General features: G+C 41.3%; 1 protein-coding gene across 2 annotated transcripts in view; it reads right to left on the bottom strand.

The window, feature by feature from the left end:
• The window catches only part of GUCY1A3 (guanylate cyclase 1, soluble, alpha 3), a 47,132-nt gene that overhangs the window by 40,124 nt on the left and 564 nt on the right, over positions 1–6,444 (bottom strand). Inside the window, exon 1 of one of the 2 annotated variants that reach the window (XM_004685346.2) lies at positions 6,189–6,264. The exons of the other annotated variant lie outside the window; for it this stretch is intronic. The gene's annotated coding sequence lies outside the window, so the exon portion shown is untranslated. Of the gene's footprint in view, positions 1–6,188; positions 6,265–6,444 lie in introns of those variants that run through there. 2 annotated transcript variants of the gene reach the window in all.

Genomic DNA, 6,444 nt, shown 5'->3' with positions numbered 1-6,444 from the left:
ACACTCCACTCACACACACTCCATGCACACACACCCCACTCACATACACACCCCACTCACACACACTCCACTCACACACACCCCACTCACACACACACCCCACTCACACACACCCCACTCACACACACACACTCCACTCACACACACTCCACACCCACTCATCTACCTCCTGCAGTGTCTCTTCTTCTCTGCATAGAACATTCTTCCCGCAATCCCCTATTTGTCATGCAGGTCCCATGATCCAAATCCTGGTCCTGTTTTAAAATCTCCACTAACTCAGCCTTTATCAGTATTTCCATCTTATAGTACTGTCACCCCTCTTTGAAGCTCTTGAGAACTTATTCGAACCTCACCACACATATAAAATCATTGCTAATCGCTGACATGTACAACGCTAAGCCCTTTCTGGGTTCTGTGACCTCTGCATGCAGGCTCTTAAGTTTCCTCAAGTCAGTGTCATAAACTTAATCTGTTCCTCCATGACAAGCATAATCTGTAGTAAACTTTATTGTGAGAACTATAAAAATGTGACTGAACCTCTGAGAAGAGTTTTATTAAATGTAAGTAAGCTGAAGCTTTCAAAAATTACAAATTCAAAAGAGTCCTTTGGATCCTTGTTATTTTTTCCAGATAAAGTGGTGATAACAGCATATGTATTAGCTAGAGGAAGAGAACATGGACTTTGGAAAATGAAGAAATGTATAGGCAGGCAGGACCATGCTGCTTTTAAATTTTGTTTCATCTCCATTCTTGAAGAAAGAAATACTCATACTGGTAAAAGTCAGAAAAAAAAATCAAAAATAGCAAATTTAAGAGCCAAGATCTAGTATGACAAATATTCTAATGAATTTGGAGAAAGTACGACCAAGTACTGAAGGCATCAGTTTAAATCAACATTGAAAATATTATGATGAGGAGAAGAGTTGATAGAGAACAAACTGTCTCAATTTCCAAAATAGAAGAGGTGGATTCCAACTCTCGCCTGGCGAGTGTAACATCAGTGCGAGGCACCGTTCCAAAGTGACACTTACAGTGTCCTCAGAGTGAGTACAAACTGGCTCGAGGTCACAAAGAACTTAGCGTCATAAACTAACCTAGAGTTAATTCCCGTTTTTAATAGGGTTCCTGTTATCTGTCTGGCACATGGAAGCGCACTTCAGGTGGAATCTGACCAACTCCATCTCAGCACACTTCACAGGGCCATGCAGAGGAGGGCACTCCCAGGAAAGGCACCCACTGACTAGGACTGGGAGAACAGACTTTCAAAGAGAACTAATCCATAGATTCACACGAACGAGGATTTCTAGGACCATAAAAAGTGTAATTCTAGTTATCAACATACAGTTACTGTCTCTAAATTGGGAAGAATGGTTATTCTACAACATGGGATCAGAATCCAAAAAGATATTGACCTTCTGGAATAGTGGGCTAACTAAAGGTAAAGCTTAAATTTAATTGTAGGAAATATTTTCAGGTGTCCCAAATCAAGTGTCCTAATGTAAACTTGGGGGAAAATATACTCATAAAAGAATATGCAAAACGATGCATAAGTAAAAAGTGTAGCACTGATTAAATAAAAAGGTGGGGGGGGGAGTAGGTTAGATTGCAGGATGATTTACTACAGAATGTCTGGGGGAGATAATCTGATAGTCAATGATGTTACTTCACTCCTCTATGTTCCACTCTAGAGGACATATCTAATAAAAGGAGTGATCCAAAGGAAATTCTCTGAAGAAAATGACATACCAACTGTGTCAATTAAGGGTGAAGGAAGGACCTGAATATTGCCATAGAGCCCACATGAGCATTACACATTAAAGCATTTAGTGGTACTCCTCTAAAAAGTCAGAACAGGGGGCCCTCCCTTGTGGCGCAATGGGTTGGGATGCAGTGCTACAAGATGGTCACAGCCGCTTCGGTGCGAGTTCGATCCCAGCCCCAGAGGTGACCCACAAGGCATGGCAGACCTCTCCTGACCCGCACACTGCTCCCTTCAGCAGTGTATTTTGTCCATTTGCCTGTTCTGCTCCCCACTCTGTCTCTGGTGAAGCTCTCAATGCCCCTGCACCTCTGGCTTGTACCCCAGTTCTGTATGAATAAAATAAATAAATCTTTTTTAAAAGTTAGAATATGAATATTATAGAGAAACCATATAGTTGAATAAAAGAAGCGCTCTTATGCCTGCAACACGTCAGATAACAAAATGTTATAAGGATAAACCTTGCTGTACAGTTCACCTAAACTTATCTTAATTGCCTCTGTGAATTTGGAAAGGTCATCTGCTTAGAATGAAGAGTGAGGATAATCTGGGTTAAATGAAGAATGTGAAAAAATATGGAAATATACTATGGAAAATTTGATCTGGATTCAATTGAAACAGAATAACTTTCTCACCCTGTAACATCCCTTAAACAGGAGTTAAAGTGAATGGATTTGGGGTTGACCAATGGACACGGTTATATGACGTGGTCTATCTAAATTCCACAGTGAGAAAGGCAGGCGGACCTCAATGGTGAAGTGGAGACAGGGCTCTCTGGCTCCAAGGGTGAGAGATATGGGTACTGAATAGGTGGACTTTGCTGTCTAAGATGAGGTGTCAGTAAAGAGAAGAGAACATGAGAAAACTCAGAACAGCAAAGGTACATGGGTGAGGAAGAGGTGGATGGGAGTGGACCTATGGAGACACTGTGAGGATAAGATACTTTGGCTGAAAAAGAGAAAGTGAAACTCTGCTTTTTCATTTGGGGCAATTCTTTTTTTAAAGATTGATTTATTTATTCATACAGAATTGGGGTACAGGCCAGAGGCACAGGGGCCATGAGAGGCTTCACTGGAGTTAGAGTGGGGAGCAGAACAGGCAGATCAACTAAGTACACTGCTGAGGGGAGAGGTCTGCCACGCCATATGGGTCCCCTCAAGGGCGGGATTGAACTCGCACTTGAGGCAGCTGCCGCCCGCCTGCAGTGCTGCATCCTAACCCATTGTGCCACCAGGGAGGAGCCTCAGTTGGGGCAATTCTTAGTGAGGAGAAGGCCTAGTGGGTGAACCAATGAACTCCCAAAGGGAGGAAGAACAAATTGGGGTCCTGTGACCCCAAAGTCAAACATGGAGATGTAGAACCAAATCCTGAATAATGACAGTGGATTCACATGAAGAGCTAAAAAGCCTTCATGACTCAGACTCCCAAGGAGAGCAGAATGTTCAGGAAGTTAACAAGCACCAGTAATGGGGAGACGTAATACGAATGAGGATTGTAAACTTAGAAAGCTGGCAATGGCGAAGAGGGTAACAGTTCACAGAAGCTCTGAACAGGCTGTCAGCCATAGCAGAGAAAAGCACAGAGTGTCTCCAGAGGGCCAAATATTAACATTCCATACCTGACCTTTGCAGATCAAATATATTCATTCACTTTCATTCCTCAATAGAATAACTTACAAAAACCAGTCATACACACACACAACCACACACACACACCACTTTAATGCAATCAAGCAAAGATGACAAAACTGTGTATTAGGTTAACAAACACCTAATATGTGCCAAAAACTATGAATCCAACAAAAGTAAATCCTGAGGGTCACTTGAATTTAATACCAGGCACACCTTTTAGATGTGTACTTTCACTGTGCAGGGCCTCTGCAAACGAGGATCAGGACACAGGTCAGGCCTGGAGAAGACTCCAGGGTTGCATTTTACTAGGCCTTCCCCACTCCTTCCCGTTCCCGGGAGTTCACTGCCAAGTCACTGTCTTATACTAGCTTCCTGGTAATTCTTACTCTGGTGGGAGGAGGAGTGGTATGTGAGTTCATTAATTTAAGTTTTTTTTCTTTCTTTGAAACTCAGCAAAAATATGCAGTTTTTGTGTTTATTTAAGTTTTTCTTAAAGGGAGGGTTTGTTAAAAGGTTATTAATGGCCAGAAGGCATTCTAGGTAAGTGGAGTTAGTTAGCACTTCACAGATCTGCAGTAAGGGGATTCGTGCCCACAACTTCTCATTCATTCTCTTCACATGCTGTTGGGGGGGGGGGGGAAGCAGGTGGGTGTGGGGGAGGTGAACTGGCATAAAACTCTACAGCCCTCAAAAATAATGTTTTTCATACTTTATATGGCTCACACTTAATAGGAAGATGAAACCTGTAGGTCTGAACCCAGGAGAGAGACGATATGGTTGAGGTACTTCCAAACTGTTTGAGAGAAATAAGAGATGCAGCTATGATTCAGGATAGACAAAACGCTACCCCCAACCTAAATAAGCCACCTACTCCATGGGCAATTACACTTGATCATCAAGAGACAAGAATTTCCAAAAGTGCTCCTTGCATCAGGTCAAAACTGGAACCAAAAAAACAGGCCCCCAGCAAGTACTTGTTCTAGGTCCCCGAGAGAATGAAAAACATCTGTTATAGAAATTTTAGAAAGAAAAATCTCTGCTTCTGCAAATATGCTAAAAACTAGAAAAAATAATGAATATTTAAGAAAAGTTGGTTGGGTAATTAAGTGATTTTAAAAAGTCAGGGTTGCATTTCCTAACAAGTAAAGGCTGAGCAACTTCCCGGCAAAGCTGAAATATAGAAATTACTCTGAATGACTACTTTCCCCCAGACCTTTTTTCTATCAATAACACTTTTTGGCTTGGTTTATCACTCTATGTTTCTACATCTTTTTACCTGGAGAGATTCATTTAAAAAAAATTGCATGACAAAATTGTTAACATCTGGTCACAAAAATATTTTGATGCAAGCTTAATGGAAATAATTGTAGTTATCGTTTCTTTAGTATTTAGTACAAAAGAGTAATTAAACGTTTTCAAAATGAGACATTGAACTAGATGACCTAAGCTATAGTTATGAAATATTACATAAATATTGTGATGCTTTCTGCATTTCTTGTCTTTCAGTGTCACCAGGTAAAAATAAAATATCTTATAGTTGCTTCTGTATTCTCTAAATGACAGAAATCTATCTTTCACATGCTATTTTATACCTGTAATCTAGAAACAGGAACTTTAACAAGTTATTCCTACTCACACACTATAGAACACAGCAACAAACACGAATACTGCATGTTTCTGCTGAGTTTCAAAGAGAGAAAAACATAATTTTTATTTTCTATGCATTACTAGAAAGATATAGTGCAGTAGTATACAGGAGGTGCCTATCAATACTTGCAAATTTCTACGAAGTAAATTTCATCTAAGCTAGTCATACATTTAAGAACATACACGTGGATCTAGTGTAAATGAAATGTTAATTACTATAATGCTAGTTATTCTAGATTTTCCTTACTATTCTATGTCTCCTGGCTTTATGTTAAGAGCTAGTTGTTCTGATAAGAAAAAGTGTAGCTTATATATTTTAGTTCCCTGGTTCTTAGTTTTCCATTGGGTCACATAATTCATTGGGTACCCTTGGGATATTTGCCAAGACTATATAGTTCAAAACGCAGCAGCTCAAATGTTTGGATATGATATCAGGGATTTCACAACCCCTTGAAGGTCCGGGACCTCTTTGTTTAATAACAGACCAGAGTGTAGACGACACAGACAACCTCCCCAGCAAGAGTAAGAAAGTTTAATTAACTGATTTTAAAAGTCAGCGTTGTATTTCCTAACATGTAAAGGCTGAGCAACTTCCAGGCACATCTGACATACAGAAATTACTCTGAATGACTCCTTTCCAACAGACCTTGGCAAATCAGCGTTTCCTTTGGAAATTTAGACACAATGTTGTAATACTATTGCTACTAACTTTACACTCTTCATAATGTAGTGCTTGAAATAACCACTCCTGGAGAAAAAAAAATACAGTCATTTTAGGAAAAGCAGCTATTACTTGTACACTATGAACCAAGACTCTGTGTCATTGTTTATCCACGTGAACCCAGTTAGCGATGTCCCCACCAAAGCTCATTCTAGTAAGGGGGCAGGCATGTAATGAAATCACCATCAGAGGGCTGACCCTGAAAAATCCCTACTGCTATGTTATTAATGAAGCGCTAATTGGATACATACACGCATAGACATGCACACATATACATACACATATAGTGTGTTCACTTTAATAGGGGTTTCTAGTATATCAGAAACCAAGATGCCTTCCACCAGCCACTATTAAGTGACTTCCTTCCGAAGATAACTCTACCACTGCAAAATGAAGACAAGTCAGCAAAAAGAGGCACGAAATCCACTACCTGAAATCACATGACCACACCGCCACGCTGTGTGACTGACCGCGAGGCTGCTCAACCACTGAGTCCGGGCTGCAGGCGCCGGCCCCACTCGGAGGGCGGTGGCAATCCCCTGCCCCCGATTCCGGAGTGCCGCGGTCAAAGCGAAATCAGGAATCCCGCTGCCAACCAGAAATTCACATGCACGTACTTGCAGCACAGGCGCGCGCGCGCGGCGGAGCCCCGCAGCTGCCCCGAAGTTCGCCGGCGGCTCTCAGCA

The sequence above is a fragment of the Condylura cristata genome, unplaced genomic scaffold, assembly GCF_000260355.1.
Source record: "Condylura cristata isolate star-nosed mole 26May11 unplaced genomic scaffold, ConCri1.0 scaffold00018, whole genome shotgun sequence".
Lineage (NCBI taxonomy): Eukaryota > Metazoa > Chordata > Mammalia > Eulipotyphla > Talpidae > Condylura > Condylura cristata.
This window is presented reverse-complemented; position numbering and strand designations above follow the sequence as displayed.